General features: G+C 38.0%; 1 protein-coding gene across 1 annotated transcript in view; it reads left to right on the top strand.

The window, feature by feature from the left end:
* Window positions 1-17637, top strand: part of CNGB3 (cyclic nucleotide gated channel subunit beta 3) — a 173739-nt gene that overhangs the window by 22107 nt on the left and 133995 nt on the right. The window lies entirely within an intron of this gene.

Here is a 17637-nt window from a genome sequence, read left to right as displayed (position 1 = left end):
GAATACAGTTTTATAAATACTTTCTACTAAAATTATTGGAAATGTCACAAAAGAGATGGCAATTGAAATGTGAATCACTGAATCCACAATAAAACCCAACCAGGAGGTCTTTCATTGTGCCATATCTTGGCATGCTATTATGCGCCTGCTGATCCAATTTGAATTGCTTAACTATACTTAATATAATTGTAATAGGCTGGTGAAACAATTCAACCAGCAAGAAGAGTTGTCATTTAAAGAAGTTAAAAGTATCCTCCCCACACACACACTTCTCTCTCAGCAACTGCTCTCATGTGCTAAACTCTGTGCTGTCAACAGGAGACAGCATGAATATCTAGTACCCAGTATATTGCTGATTTAACAACAGGCATCAGAAAGAGCGCATTTCCAATAAACACAAATTTGGCTATAAATAAAAATAAACACAAGCTCACTCTACCATACACACACACAAAAAAGCTCTTTGACAAAAATAAAACCTGACATATTATTTAGACAGAGAGAAGATGTTTAAACTCTGAGGTAAGGATTAGAATTTTACAAGAGGGTTTAGTAATTATTTATATTATTTATATAACTGTTGGTGTTTACAGATGACTTGTGGTCCCATTAGTAGGTCATTATTATCTTCATTCTGCAGGTAAGGAACCATGGCACAAAGAGGTTAATTAGCTTGCCTATGGGGTCAGCTCAGCCAAGTTGAGACTGTAAAAGGCCTAAGTTCCTGAACTGAACTTCTTCCTCCCTCCCACAAATACACTCCCTTTCAATCAACAGCTTAACCTTCTGAACTACATAATCTTTTTCTAGCATTTATTTTAATAAATTCTTTTTTTTTTTTTTTTGTAATAACCAGTAGTGATAGATAGGTTTTTAAAGGGCTGAAGTTGGAGCCCTAGCTAACATTTTTTGAGACATTTCTCTTAACCTGTTTTTTATTATCATCTCAGACTAGTACTTTTACTCTCATGAAATATGGAAATGGAAACCTTTCAGTTACCCAGAAAGGGGGTCAACCAGCATATTCCAAAAATACAAAACTCCTTGACATGGCCTACAAAAGCCTGCCTGATCAGTCTCCCACCTATTTTTACTTTGTCCTATCCCAGCACACAACTCATCCCCTACCCTCCCATCCCTCCACTCTGGTCACACTCATCCTATTTCAGCCTCTTGTGCTTGGTATGTTGTTCCTACCAAAGGCTTTTGCACATACTGCTTCCTCTGACTGTACTAGCCTTTCCTCCCCTTATGGCCAAGTTAACTCCTCCTCATTCTTCAGATCTTAGCATGACCATTGCTTCTTTTGGAAGCAAGGACCTTCCTAACTAAGTCTTATGCCCCTATTATAGGATCTCTTTCATGTCATTAATCACTGTTGAAATTTATGTAATTATTTGATTAAAATCCATCAGTCTCATCCTCTAAACTGCATGTTTCGTGAAGACAGGGGCCATATTTGTTTTGCTATACCTGGCACATGCTAAGCATGCAATAAATAGTTACCAAATGAATTAATAGAAGAATTCCAGGCATGTTGGATATTTTCTCTATAACTTCTAGACTTTCAAAACTGTATAGCTTCTTTAAAAGGAGAGATTAAGACACAAGTGGCTCCCCGCAAGACTTTCTATTCTTTCCCAGAACGCTTGGTAAAAGCAAGCATGGCCAGTAGCAGAGGATTACGAACATTGTGAGGAAACCACCTGAGGCAATGAAGCTCTCAATTCCTTACTCCTCTTCTTATAGGGCTTTTCATCATCATCACTATCCTGAGCTGGCAAAATTGTTTAACCCAGAACAGGTCTGATACCTTCCTGACAACCCTTTCTGCAATCCAGGCAGCAAAGTGGCTTGAGAATTACTGACAAATGGAGTAGACCCAGCCGGGGCTTAAAGCTCTTGTTTTGTTATTAGATGACTGTTCACACCTTATCTCAGGATTGGATGAAAAATTACTACACTGAAGCAGCAACATTAAATGGGCACTGAAAGTTCCAGTGACACCTTTTACTAACATCAGTGGGAAGTCTGATGTTCCAGTACCACGTAAAACTTCCTGAAGTCTTCCTGTTTTGACCTTATGGGGATAAATAGAACCACAACTAGAACCCTAAAGAGCAGAGTTTTTATAAATAGTTAGAAAACATCAGAGATAAAATAAATCCTTAGTAAAAATGCTGCTTCAAAATGTTCTCAATGAATAAAGATCATTTCTATATTAGCAGTTATTAAAAAGCAGCATCTTTAACCTTGGGCAAGGTCAGGTTTTTCAGAGAACTTTCTCCTAGAAAAACATTAAGGATTTGATTGACTGCAGACACTGAATACAGATCGGTGGAGACTAATTCTCACCTCAATTTTTTTAATTTGGAACAAGTTAGGTTATTAATAATAAAATTTAAAAATAGAGTTCTTATTCAAAGTGAAATTACCTTACCCTCTGGCTTAAGCCCTGGGCTGAATAGGAATTAATGTGTCTGGGCTGATCAAAGAGTGTTGGAAAGAACACGTTGTGGATTTTACTATCTCCATCTGTAAGTGCTGTGTGATGTTAGTGATTACTCCTTTCATTTCTGTCACACTCAGCACAACACAGAAGATGGTCAAAAGTAGACACGAAGGGGAACACAGGCACAGAGATTACTATCTCTATTACGCATATAAGGGAATTGGAACTGTATAAGCCCTCGTCTGTCTAAGGCCAACGTTCAGTCTCTTTCCACCCTTTCACGTTCCACCTCTGTACCCTCAGGCAGAAGGAGCCCTGGTGGAGCAATGCTTAATGCTGGGCTGCTAACTGAAATGTTGGCGGTTCAAACTCACCCATCATTCTGCAGGAGAAAGACCTGGCGATCTGTTTCTGTAAAGATTACAGCCTAGAAAATCCTGTAAGGCAGCCCTACTCTGTCATATGGGATCACTATGAGCCGAAATCAACTCGATGGCATCTAATAATTCTCTCAAGTAGACATAACAATAGTCTTCACCTTCATCTTGCCACAGAAAATGAAGTCTATTTACAAAGTTGGATACCCAGTTTATAAAATGGTCTTGTAGGCCCTTGTCTCAAATATTATTTTGTAAGTATAAAAAAGTATAAATATGTATTTAAGCCAAATTCACATATTAAATCTATTTTGCTGTTTATAAAAACCCAAAGAGGTTATTAAAGCTTCCATTATTACTATAAAAGTATAAATTTTATAAAACAAATGTACCCTTTCTATGATTTTTTTTTTAATCCAACTCTTGATAGATCCTAAATAGAGCCTAAAACTAATTTTCTAGCCAAAGTAATAACACTTATCTCAAATACATGTGTGCCCAGGAGGAGAGGTGTTTTTTTTTTTTTTTTTAAATACCCAAGTATTACATGTCCACATTTCTGACTTGAATTCATCTGTACTGAACTAGCTTTTTTTTTCTTTTCTTTTCTCCTTTCACAACATTTTCTGAATTGCCCATCCTGGGAAAAGAAATTCTTTGCAAATCTTCTCTGAAAGAAGAAACTAATTCATTATCTTGTCTGATGAATCATTTAGCTGCTGACAGTTATAGGGTTCACCCCTGAAAAATCCCATTGATGCCATTTGTCCACTACCAAGGAAAACAGCCTGTTTCTGGCATTCCATCTCAGCACATCCTTATTTTTTGATATAAAAAATATATATTTTGATGGACATTAATGAACAGCAAGCAAAAGAAGATTTGTTTTGCCTGGAAACGTCAAACTGCTATGCTGGAAAAGGAGACAGAGTTGAATGGCTGATAGGTTAAGTAGTTAAATGATCAACAAGCAAGTCAGTGAAAAGTTCAGTACCTGTAACTGGGGAGCACTGCCAGACTGACTTTTACAGAATAGTATATGGCTTCTTTTTTTAATAATTTCTTTTTTTGTTGCTGAGAATATACAGAGCAGAAAGTATACCAATCCAACAGTTTCTACATGTACAATTCAGTGACATTGATTACATTCTTCCAGTTGTGCAACCATTCTCACCCTCCTTTTCTGAGTTGTTCCTCCCCCATTAACATAAACCCACTGGCCTCTAGGTTTCCTATTTAACCTTTTGAGCTACTGTTTTCAGTTTGATCCCATAAGGATAGTTCTTAAAAGAGCATAAAGGCAGACATTCTTTACTAGTTAAGCTAAAATATTGTTTTGTTTTAAGAAGACTTCAGGAAATATTTGTGGTTTAAGGTTTAAAGATTATCTCAGGGCAATAGTTTCAGGGATTCGTCCAGCTTCCATGGCTCCAGAAAGTCTGGAATCCATGAGAACTTCAAATTTTATTCCGCATTTTTCACCTTTTGATCAGGATTCTTCTAAGGAACCTTTGACCAAATTGTTCAGTCATAGTAGCTGGGCACCATCCAGTTCTTCTGGTCTCATGGCAAAGGAGGCAGGTTGTTCATGGAAGCAATTAGCCACACTTTCCATTTCCTCCTCATATTCCTGACTCTCCTTCTTCCTTTGTTGCTACTGGCAAATAGAGACCAATTGTTGTGCCTTGGATGGCCACTTGGAAGTTTTTAAAATCTGAGGCACTACTCAACAAACTAGGAGGTAGAACAGAAGCACTAAACATGTTATTAAGCCAATTAACTGGAATGTCCCATGAAACCATGATCTTAAACCTCCAAACCAAAGAATTAAATCCCGTGAGGTATTTGGTTGTACATAAGTAGCCTCAGCAGCCACTCTTTTTTTTTGTTTGTTTATTTCATTGTAAATATATCTATCATACAACTTTTGCCAATTCAACTTTTTATACTTGTACAACTTATTGACAGTGATTACAATAATCAGCTGTGCAACCCTATGCTTAATCATGCAGTTTTTCCATCATTATAAACTGAAACTCAGCACTCCATAAGCACTAACCCTCCTTTTACCCTTCCTCCCATCCCTGGCAACTACTAATAAACTTTGGTCTCTATACATTTGCCTGTTCTTGTTTTTTTTTTTCTTTAATGTAAGTGAGGTCATACAATATTTGTTATTTTGTGATTGACTTATTTCACTCACCGTAATGCCTTCAAGCTTTCTCCATATTGTAGAATGTATCAAGAATTCGTTTCTCTTACTGGCCGAGTAGAATTCCACTATATATATGTACCACATTTTGTTTGTCTATTCATCCTTTGATGGACATTTATATTGTTTCTACTTTTGGGCTATTGTGAAAAATGCTGCAATGAACATCGGTGTACAAGTCTCTGTTTGAGTGTCTACTTTCAAGTACTTGGGTATATACTAGGAGTGGAATTGCTGAGTCATATGGTGGTTCATGCCTGCTAACCAAAGGGTCGGCAGTTCAAATCCACCAGCTGCTAGTTGGAAACCCTGTGGGGCAGTTCTACTCTGTTCTCCGGGGCCACCATAAGTCAGAATCTACTCAAGGGCAATGGTACAGTAGTTCTTTTTTTAGTTTCTTGAGGATCCACCACGATGTTTTCCACAATCAACTCACCTTTAAAATAATTTATTTATGTTTATATTTCTGCTTTCTTTTTAAAAAATAATTCATCATAGAAACAATGTGTGGTACAATAGACATTTAAAATTCAAGCAATACCCAGTGTGTAAAGTAAACAGTAAAGGCTTTCCATTTCCTTCTCCCCTTCACTTCAGTCTCTCTTTACAGGTAATCACTGCTACTAATTTCAGTATATCCTTTCAGACAATAGAAAGTAGCTGTGAGTACATTTAAATTTCACACCAGACTGTAAGCTCCACTGCTTTTTACTTACCATTATAACTATAGTATTTAATAGAGTGATTTATAGAAAGTACTCATATACCTGTGGAATAAATCCTTTGTAATAACTGCATGATGTTCTAAGGAATAATGTACCATAATACATATTTTTTATGACAAAATCTTTCCCTTTCCACCCTGGGTTCTCAGTGTCGGTTCATCCAGTTTTCCTGTCACTTCCTGTCTTCTCGTCTTTGCTGTGGGGAAGGTGTTTCCCATTTGAGCTCATATACTTGATTGAACTAAGAAGTACATTCTTCACATGTGTTATTGTTTTTTTTTTGTAGGCCTGTCTAATCTTTGGCTGAAAGGTGGTCTCTGGGAGTGGCTTCAGTTCTGAGTTAGCAGGGTTTCTAGGGGGCCATAGTATCAGGGATTCCTGCAGTCACCGTCAGACCAATAAGTCTGGTCTTTCTTTGTGAATTTGAATTTTTTTCTACATTTTTCTCCCACTCTACACAAGACCTTCTATTGTGATCCCTGCCAGAGTGATTGGTAGTGGTCACTGGGGACCATCTAGTTCTTCTGGGCTCAGGCTGGTGGAGTCTGTGATTAATGTGGTCCACTAGTCCTTTGGACTAATATTTTCCTTGTGTCTTTGGTTTTTCTTATCCTCCTTTGCTTCAAATGTGCTGGGACCAATAGATGTATCTTAGATGGCTGCTTGCAAGCTTTTAGGTAGTGTACAGCTTTTAAGAAGCCCTGGTGATGCAGTGTTTATGCAGTAGGATGCTAACTGAAAGATCAGGAGTTCAAACCCACTAGCTGCATTACCAGAGAAAGATGTGGCTGTCTGCTTCTGTAAAGAGTACAGCCTTAGAAACCATATAAGGCAGTTCTACTCTGCCTTATAGGATCACTGTGAGTCAGAATCGATTCGACTGCAATGGGTTTTTGGTTATATGGCTTTTCATCATCATTGCTAACCACAATGCCAAAAAAGAAGATTATTTCTGTGAATAGCCTCCTCTGTTCATAATTACAATCAGTCTCTATTTGGGTGGTTTTAAAATAGGCAATCATTTCACAACGGGAACAATGAGAGCAGAATAGAATTCAGAATCTTATCAGCACTCATAAAATACTGACATTTATTGTCTGGGTGGGTGTTTTAGCTAGAAAAAGCAAGAATCACTGCAGCAAAGATGCTTAAAAATCCGTATGTGACTTTATAGTTGAAATAGAAAAGAAATGTCAGCTGTCAAATTTACAAAAATAAAATACAATTTATACTTCAATAATTTATAAGCTGGTTAAGAAAAAGGAATCAGGTGCCTATTTGCCAATTTCTTGGTATGCATAAAAATATGATTCACTATTTCTTTTAGCCACAAATTAAAATTTCCTTCTATGATAAGCAATACTTTTATAATTAGGCATTGCAAACACTTTTAACAACAGATTGGCAATTCATTTTTAATAATGATCACTAACTTCTGTTTCTAGCAATATGTCAGACTAAACGGTCATAGAAAATTCTTTTGAGAGAATTTTAATTAAAAATGCTAGATAAAATATACAACAATGCATTTAATGCATGTCTGATCTAGTGGAAAATAAATGCTATTTGTTGGAGGACTGATTTTAAAAAAAGCTTCAAGAACTAGTGTTTCTCCTGAGGGTTTATACCACTCATATGGCCTAGAGTGTGAGTTACAAATGTGTCATCATTGAGACAAAACCTGAGTTTAAACTGGATGTGATAACAGGCTGGAGACTCCTCCATAAAACTAGGACTCTTAAAGGGTGATCTATTGGAAGGCAAACTATTTCCTGGAGAGAAACACTGGGAAAGATACTTGTCTTTATCATGGCTCGGAGTGGGAAAGAAAGAAATTTCAGATGGTGGAGGGGAAGGGAGAGAGAGGAAGAAGAATAGAGAGGAAGATGAGGAGAGGAAGAAAAATGACTCCCCTGAAAATTCCTATCCGTAAGCCAATACTCCAACAGGTCTGGAAGCAGAATTCATATGACATCTATGTCCTGAAAGATTCCAGTCTAAAAATATACATTTAAAATGGTTCCATTTGGAGGCCCAAACATCTGCCAAAAGTTAGCACCATTTGGAAGAAAACAAACTTTAAAGCCAGGTTTCAAAGTGTCCCCACAGATAAAGATCCACGGAACATAAGTTCACAATCAAAAAATCATTAAACACATGAGGAAATTAATCATTGTAAACAAGTCAACAGAAGCAATGAACTGATGAGGATGACACAAACAATCTTAATATCTGCAGAGGATGAAATTATCAGACACAGGAAATATATTACAAATATGTAAAGAAATAGAAGATTGAAAATAAGGCAAAGAAATAAATGACAGAACTGACAATGCAATTTTGCAAAAGAACCAAGTAAAACTTCTAGAAATGAAAAATACAATCTCTCAAATTAGGAAGTGGGTTAGACAGCAGATTAAACAGAGTGGAAGAGTCATTAAAATGGATAATAAAAAATCTGAAGAAATTACCCAGAATGCAGCATAGAGATAAAAAGATGAAAAATGAGAGAGAGAGACAGCAAAAGAGAATGAGCACAAGCAACTGTGTAAATTGCAAAATGGAATCGATGAATCTGCAATCCTAGTGCAGATGATTTGAATTAATAAACCAATCATAAAAATGTCACTAAGGGTAGAGTATATTTGAAACATAGTTAAAAATTAGATCTAAAGGACATTTAGAAAACCCTTATACCCAGTTACTGAAGAAGAGAGAGGTATTTCAAACTCGCATAGACTATACACAAAACTTGGTCATGTACAATGCCCAAAATATACTGCAAAATCTCCTTAAGAGCTCCTTAAAAATACAAAGGTTTGAGCTCCATTTCCAGAAATTCTGATGTAATTGGTCTAGAGTGGGTTCCAGACATTAGTATTTTTAAAAGCTTCTCAATTGATTCTAATGTTCAGCCAGGATGGAGAACCATTTCACTAGAACATAAAGCAGGTCTCAACAAAGTTGAAAGAATTCATATCATATTGAATATATTCTCTAGCCACTATGCAATTAAGTTTGAGGTTCATAACAAAAAAAACTAAAATTTTGAAAATCTGTCATATAATTAAAAATTTTAAACACATTTTTAAGTTAACCCAGGAGTCAAAAAATATATATATCAAATTAGGAAGAAAAAACAATTTCTGGAATAGTAAAAATACTATCAAGTTTTTGTTTTTGCTTTTCTGTTTTGGGTTTTTTCCCATCTTTTTGTTGTTGTTCTTAAACTAGACAAGCTAACCATAATGTTCACTTGGAAGAATAAGCAAACAAAAATAACCAAGAAAACATTGAAAAATGAGGGCAATGGAAGTTGTGTTAGTCCGTCCTACCAGATATTAAAACTTATTTAAAACCTATGTAATTAAAATAGTACGATATTGGCACATACATATATAAACCAATAGAAAATAGAAAAGTAGATCTAATTGCACATAAAAATTTAGTATATAATAAGGTTGGCATCTAAAATCAGTGGGGAAAAGGCAGTCTTAAATAAGTGATATTAGGGTAAGTCAATTAATTAATTAATTTGAATCTGTCCCTCATGCCACACATGGGGATAAATTCACAACGAGTTAGAAATTTAAATGCAAAATAATTTAAAAAGTACTGGGAGAAAACATTTCTCCAAAACCTGGGAATGTACATTGAATCCTAAGATTCAAAACTGAGAAACAATACTGGAAAACTTGATAAATTTTACTACGTAAAAACAAAACAGACTTTGCATTACAAAAAATAAATAAATAAAAATAAGCAAAATTTTTTAAAACGGGAAAAAATTGAATCAGTAAAATATCCAGATATGAAAATTCTCATTGCTGCTTTCTTCAAGGGTTGGTTAGTTAGAGAGGGATAATAGGGATTATATTTCGCATTAATAGATACTTTAAGGTTGCTAGTGACCCAGTAAATTTAATACCTTTGTGATATTTTACCACCACTAGTTCATTTTCCCTTTTTCAATATTGAATACCAGATGCACCATGTACTTTAATTAATGTTGTTAGTTGCCATGGAGTCATGGCAATCCCACATGCGACAGAACATAATGTTGCCCGGTCCTATGCCATCTTCACTATCCTTGGTTTGCTTGAGCTCATTGTTGTGGCCACTGTGTATTTTTAGTGCCTTCCAGCCTAGGGAGCTGACCTTCCAGTACTATATTAGACAGTATTCTGTTGTGGTCCATAGGGTTTTTATTGACTAACTTTCAGAAGTAGATCACTGGACCTTTCTTCCTACTCTGTCTTAGTCTGAAAGTTCCACTGAAACCTGTCCACCATGAATGATCCTGCTGATATTTGAAATACCAGTAGCATAGATTTCAACATCGTACCAACACGCAAGCCACCACGGTACAGCAAACTGACAGGCAAGTGGTGGGCTTTAATTAATAGCTTATGGTAAATCAGTATATCATGTAATCCCAGGAATAAAACGGTGATCTTGATACTCAGTACAGTGCAACTTAAAGGTCCATCCTTATCTCAAAATAAAATAATTGTTAGTATTACATAGTAATACATTATATAGTAATACATAGATTCGTATTACATAGTATAATTATAAATGCATACGAGATATATTTAGTGGGGCATTACCTGCTAGAACATCCATCTGTTCTTTCTACTCTTACAAATCGTTAATAATTCTGTCAGAAATTAGATGAAGTGCACCAAGATGCAGCAGGCTAGTGTCGGAAACAGCGAGAGTGCTTTACTCGTAGGTGGCTTAGACATGAGTCAGCAGAGAAAAGCAACGGAAAAAATAAAACTTAAATGAGACTGTGTAGTGGTCCTGAGAGAGGCACAAGCCTACAGACACAGTTTGTGGTCCTATCTTAAAATCGCTTTGCTATTTGTCATGGAGAGAGGACAGCTCAGGCACCTGTTACCATGAAAAAACTAGAGCAGACAGAACTTATTCCTTTTTTTTCTTTGGATAGAATGAAGGAGATTAGGCAATTTTGATATTGTTTTATGGTATCCAAATGATGACTTTTTTTTTTAATGGGACTCCTTATGTACCTAACAAAATGATCAGCATCACATAATAATGGATTGATTGATTGATTAGAATTTTTTGAAAATTAGGTGAGTGCACAGACTCAGATTTCTATGATCCAGGCAGGTAATACCCACAAATAAAGCACATTGAATATATGAAAACAAGAGATGGGGTGAAGGGGAGTACTGAAGTGAACTTGAGTGCAACCTAGAGATCCTTCCTTATCCCAAAGAGCCAATCTAGCTGAGTTTTGCTGTATTAGTTTCCTAGGGCTGCTGTTTAAAAGGGAAGATGTCATTTCAAGGACTTTTTCAATCACCTCATAAAGCTGGATAATGAATCAGGAAGGCCAAAGAAGAAATGACGCCTTTAAAGTATGGTGTTGCTGAAGAATATTGAGTATACAGTTGACGGCCAGAAGAACTAACAAATATGTCTTAGAAGAAGTACAGCCAGAATGCTCCTTAGAAGCAAGAATGGTGACACTTCATCTCACATGCTTTGGACATGTTATCAGGGAGGGACCAGCCTTGGAGAAGGACATCATGCTTGTCCTTGGGTCAAGTGGAAAAGAGGAAGACCCTCAATGAGATGGATTGACACAATGGCTGCAATAATGGGCTCAAGCATAACAATTATGAGGATGGCACAGGACTAGGCAGTGTTACATTCTGTTGTACATGCGTTGGAACCAACTCAATGGCACCTAACAACAACAACAACAACAGGGCTTTTGTAACAAAGAAAACACAAATTGGATTGCTTAAAAGAGCAAAAATGTATTCTCTCATAGTTCTGGAAGCTAGAAGTCCAAAGTCAATGTGTCAGAACAGTTGGTTCCTTCTGGAGGGCTCTGAGAGAGGGTGTGTTCCATGCCACTCCTTAGCTTCCGAGTATTCCTCCAATCCTTGGCTTCCCTCAGTTTGTGGAAGTATCACTGCAATCTATACCTCCATCTTCACATGGTGTTCTCCCTGTGTGTCTATGTCTCTTCTCTTTTTATAACGACACCAATCACTTTTAATTAAGAGCCCAGTCTAAGGCAATATAACCTCATGTGAACTAATTACATCTGCAAAGACTCTATTTCCAAACGAGGTCACATTCACAGGTATTAGGAGTTACAACTTAAACATATCTTTTTGAGGAACACAAATCAACCGGAAAGAGTTGCCACATGGGAAAAGTAGGTCCAATAATGCCATATCATCTGATTTTTTCAACAGAAACCCAAAACCTAGAAGTTTATATTTTGAAACACTGCCAAAGCAAACTGAAATTTTTTAAAACTCTAGACCAAAGAAACACAGATATAATCACCAGTTTACCATCTCTACATTGAGAAAATAAATAAGTTCTAAACAAGCTCACTGTTGAAAAAATATCATTCCATTATAAAATTAGAAATGTGGTTTATGGGAAAAACATTTATCAGTAATTTTTTCCAGAATAAAGCACTAATAGAAGATAGACTCCAAACTCTAAGAAGAATGATTTGTGTATTTTACTTTGTTACATTTTGTTCCAATATTATTTTTGTTGTTTTTAGGTTTTTTGTTTTTTATTCCAATCTTTTTTAGGTATTTCCGTCTAACACCACTTAATAAGCAGCCTTCCATATTTATAGAGTGTTTTGTAGCCAACCTCTTTAATGAATTCATAATGGTCCAAATATGCATCAATATCAAAAGCTTCAAAAAGAGGTTCGGTTGATTCTATTTGAGAGTAAATTGACTGATGGAGGCGGAAGATCTGGTTAAAAGAGATAAAATGGAAGCTCCTAACTGTGAAAGAATAGTAGTTGACTCAGTATGGTTCTTAAAATCTTCATCCCCTCGGAAGAAGGAAAGTGACCGGTCTGCCTAGGACTAGCATTAGCAGGAGGCAGAACATGATAAGAAGAAAAAGAGGGCAGGGATACCTCCCTACCTGGTGACATAACAGACAAAAGAGTTGAGTCATTTGGGAAGGCAAACAAAGAGATGTCCACCTAATGAGAGATAATTTCAGGTATGGGAAAAGGCAAAACTAGCACATTAATTTGCAGCAAATTCATTGCTCAAGAAGCAGCAGAAGTGCTATGCAGATGAATTGAGTGAAGCACCCCCCACCCCCAGCAACCTAAGAGTAAACTGGACTGTGGGGGTTGGCTGGAGTAGGGAATAATAGCTTATAAGACATCCTCATACTCTCTTTTTTGAGCAAGGAAGGGACTTGAAATTTCCTGCAAGTCAGCAAACAAAGGTATGGGGGTAATGTAAAAATGGCACGGCAGAGGCATCTGACCTCCTCTTCTAACTTTACAAAGTGGAAGGACAATCATGATCAACAGCCTAAGGCTAATTCCTATGCGGCAGAGGTCAGACATACTTCCTCTCCCTGCCATCTTTACTGATTCTGACACCAACCATCTCTCCCAGAGCAGTCTCTACTTCTCTGCTGAGTTCAGTAACTCATTGCAATGGCCACATAGAACTCACAGACAATACTCACATTTATGGGGTTTATTGGGAAAGTAACAGGCTACAATTCAGGTTCAGGAACACTCAGGATATAGTTCTTCCATCAGGACAACCACTTTACAGCTGTGCCCATAGGCAAGCCTCTCTCTGCCCCGTCAGCCTCTGCCTAGCTCTGGCAAATGTTACAAAGCTCTTTTAGCTCTGCCAATAAGTGCACCAAGGCACCCCACTCTACCAGTAAGCCTCAGCCCAAAGGCAAACCTATCTTCCCCAAGTGCCTGAAGGCACCCTACTCTACCAGCAAGCCTCCTGACCAAAGGCATCAGCTTTCTCACTTTGTGAGCCAGGCCATCTCCTGCCATTGTCCTAGCTCTACTGCTGCTGCATCTCATCATCTCCCTCTCTCTCTCTCTGTCGCTCTCTCTCTGTCTCCTGGTTCCTGGAGCTTCTCCACGCAGGGATCCCAGGTCCAAAAGACATGCTCTACTCCTGGCTCTTCTTTCTTGGTGGTAGTGCGATCCTCTCCTTGTCCCTCTGGGTTGACTTATTTTAAGCCTAGCAGAATGGCAAAACTGACCAATTCGTTTGTTAGGGTTCTATAGACCTTATCTGCATGGTCCCATGGTGAGATGAACTTTATTTGAATTGTTAGCAAGCTGTCCAGTCCCCTTGGTACGCCACAAGCAACTAATTTGCATAATCCCACCCAATCATTTGGTGGGAGTTAGAAGACCATGACAAGAAAGGTCATATAAAAGTGATCCATCATGCTGCAGGGAATAACTCATTTGCTAGACCGAAGCAATTGCCAGATGAGTATCTTGTGTGTTTAGCACAGGGTCTGGCACGTACCAGCCATAATACACGTAGTTGAAAATAACTATTTTGTAAATGAAACATTTTATGTATTATTCTCCTAAAAGTAGATTCCTAGAAAGGGAATTGCAGAGTAAAAACACATAAAGATGTTTTAAAGTTTGTGATAGAAATTTTAATAGTATACTTTTAGGCTTAAATACTGTTCTCATTTTAAATATAGGAAATTTTCAAACTTGGCTGTTCTCACTAGCCATGAAATGTCTTGACAGCTCTTCCTTTATATGGAAGGAAATGCTTTTATTTATTGCTGCCCTTCCCAGCATCCCATAGTATTTGGACAGTTTGTTATACAACGTGGTAAAACATAAAGGGGAGAGCTTAAATGTCTAATAACTCTGTACCAATAAATGTTCACCCTAATTCTGCTGAGACAGGAATAGTCTAGCAACTAGCTCATGTGCCAACAATCAGCAACTAGATGGCTTCTCCCTAGCCTAATGATTCACTTTATTGCAACTGTTCATTTGCTGCTATTCACCATTGCCCTTATTTGGGCAGCCAGCTCACAGAAACGGTGTTATCTGAGCATAGACAAGCGCTGGTCCCTGTAAGACACTGACAGACAATACAGTAACAATTGTGATCTGTAGGAAAAAGCAGCCAGGGGACAAGTTGGCAAAATAGAAGCAATCCGAATAGAAATTCCATGTACTCCCACCATCAAGTATAACACTCCCACCATTAAGTGTAACACTCCCACCATCAAGTGTAACACTCCCACCATCAAGTGTAACACATGTCATGTTTGTGCCCATTTAATCAGCCTTTACTCCTGTTACAAGGCATGAGCTCAGCATACTTCTGTCTGCAGCTAACTCCTCCACTGGTGTGCTCACACCCTCTCGCCTACTCACAAACGTCACTCTGGCAATTATTCCCTTTCTCTTCTGAAACACCTAATTTTTTCCTCTCTGTTGGATTTCTATAAGCGTATAAACATGTTGTAACATTTCCCACATTTAAACAATAACAGTAACAAAATGCCTCCCTTGGTTCCATACGGACAGCTATTGCCCTATTTCTCTGCTCCTCTTTACAGCAAAACTCCTCGAATCTGTTAGCTATATTCGCTTTTTCTACTTCCCATATCCTCCTGAACCTGTTCCAACAAGGATTTTATTCCTCCCTTCCACCAGCTTTTATCTGCCTTCAAGAAAGCTTTTATTGTCTTCGGTCCACTCTTACTAAACTCAATAGTGCCATCCACACTGCCAAAGCCAATGGCCAATCTTTTTTCAGTCGATCACCAGTATCTTACAGTCGATCCCTCACTCCCTCCTTGAAACACTGTCTTCATTTGCCTTCCTAGAAATCATTCTCTCAGGTTGACAGCTTGCCTCACTGGCCACTCGTTCTCAGGGTTCATTGATGGTCCTTCTCATTTCCTCAACCTCTAAACTCTGAAGAGCCCAAGTCATAATCCTCAGATTTACGTCTCTATCCCAGCTACAGTCTCTTAGTAATCTTATCTAGTTGCATGGCTTTAAATAACATTGATACCCTAAAAACCAAAAAACCAAACCCACTGCCATTGAGTCAATTCCAACTCATGGCAACCCCATGAGTAACCCCCAGTTTCAGAGCAAAGCTGCTCCATAGGGATTTCTTGGCTGTACTCTTTCTGGAAACAGACAGCCAGGACTTTCCTTCAAAGCACTGCTGGATGGGTTCAAACCGCCAACCGTTAGGCTAATAGCCAAGTACAAGCCATTTGCACCACCCATGGATCTATTGTCATCCTAACAACTCTCAACTGACAGACAATAGAGTAACAACTGTGATCTGTAGGAAAAAGCAGCCAGGGGACAAGTTGGCAAAGTAGAAGCAATTGGAAGAGAAATTCCAAGTACTCCCACCATTAAGTGTAACACTCCCACCATCAAGTGTAACACTCCCACCATCAGACTCCCCAGAAGTCCAAGTTCAATCACTAATTGCCTACTTAATATATCCACTTTGATGTCTACACAGCATATCGAAACGTACTTGTCTAAAACCTACCCTTAATTTCCCTCTCCTCTTCCAAGCCTGCCCCTCCTGTAGTCTTCCCCATCTCGGAACAAGGCATCTTCATTCTTTCAGTTGCTCTGGTCGGAAATTCACTCCAATCTTGCTCCCACATTGAACAGCCAATTCAACAGCAAATTCTGCTGGCTATTGCTTTGAGATATCCAGAATCTTACTACATCTCAGCACTTCTACTGCTACCACTCTATTCCATGGTCTCTCATGTGGCTACAGCAATAACCTCCTAACCAGTCACCCAGCTTCCACTTTCTGCTCCCTATCGTCTATGCTCAACAGAGCAGCCAGGACGATCCTGTTGAGGTGTAAATCATCCCTCGCTCCTCCAGATTCTTCAATAGTTTCCTATCTTATGCTGAGTAAAAGCTGAAGTCTTCAGAATGGAATGACCCACAGGACCCTACATCATCTGGTCCTCCATTGTTTCTCTGACCTGAGCTCCTACCACTATCATACTGTCACTTTGGACCAGTCACTCTGGTGCAACCTTCCCTCAGACAGCTACACAAATATCTTCATGATTTCCTCATTTCTTTCAAAGTTTCTGCTCCAATGGTATCTTGGGGTGACCCCTCTATGGAAAATAATAGTCTTTTTCATTCTCCATCTCCCTTACCCTGAGTTTTTTCATAACATTTATCATCACATGACATATTATGCGTTTTTAAATGTCTATATTGTCTGCCTCTCCCTACTAGAAAGTGAGGTACTTGAGGGAAAGATGTTGCTATGTTTACTTCAATATTCCCAGTGCCCGATAAGAGTCCCTGGTCCAAATAAATAATCTCTGAATGAATAAATAAGATCCCAAAATTCTGCAATTGGGGAAAGAAAATAATGTTTTCTTTCCATAAATTTGAGACTTTAGTTTTAAGTTCTTACATTTAAAATACCATCAAGTAAATTTCTTTTAAGTAACTCGGTATGTCTCTTTCTATTAATATACTTAATCAAGTTTCTTGTCTGGTTTCACAATATTCTTGTCACAAAATACTTCCAAGTCTTTCCCAACATCGCACAGCAAATTCACATCCTAATGTGCTTTTTAAGCTATTTGGGGTCAAGAACAAAATTGAACCCTCATGCTTTAACTGATTCCACAAGTACAAGAAGTGGAAGTTATGCATTCGATTTCCTCTCTACAATTGTTGGTTTCAACTGCAATTATTCTAATGACTCATGTGATAACCAGATTTGGAGAAAGCACTACAATCAGTAGGTGATTGCACTGGGTGTTCACCTCCAGAGCGTAGGACATAATTTAAGACTAGAATGAAGGGGAAATGGTGGTTTAAGTCTGGACTTCCATGGGCATCAGTCCATGTAACAAAAGCACCAGGGTGTGGGACACAGTAAGCTCCATGTTCAGGGCAAAGCTAGTTGGAGAAAGATTTTGTTGTTTCCCCCCAGGACTAAGATACGAATGGCGGCCACATGAAAACTCTCTCAAGACTGTTGCACTTCTACCTACTTGGAGCTTAATGCAGTG

This window comes from Loxodonta africana, chromosome 14, assembly GCF_030014295.1.
Source record: "Loxodonta africana isolate mLoxAfr1 chromosome 14, mLoxAfr1.hap2, whole genome shotgun sequence".
Classification (NCBI taxonomy): domain Eukaryota; kingdom Metazoa; phylum Chordata; class Mammalia; order Proboscidea; family Elephantidae; genus Loxodonta; species Loxodonta africana.
This window is presented reverse-complemented; position numbering and strand designations above follow the sequence as displayed.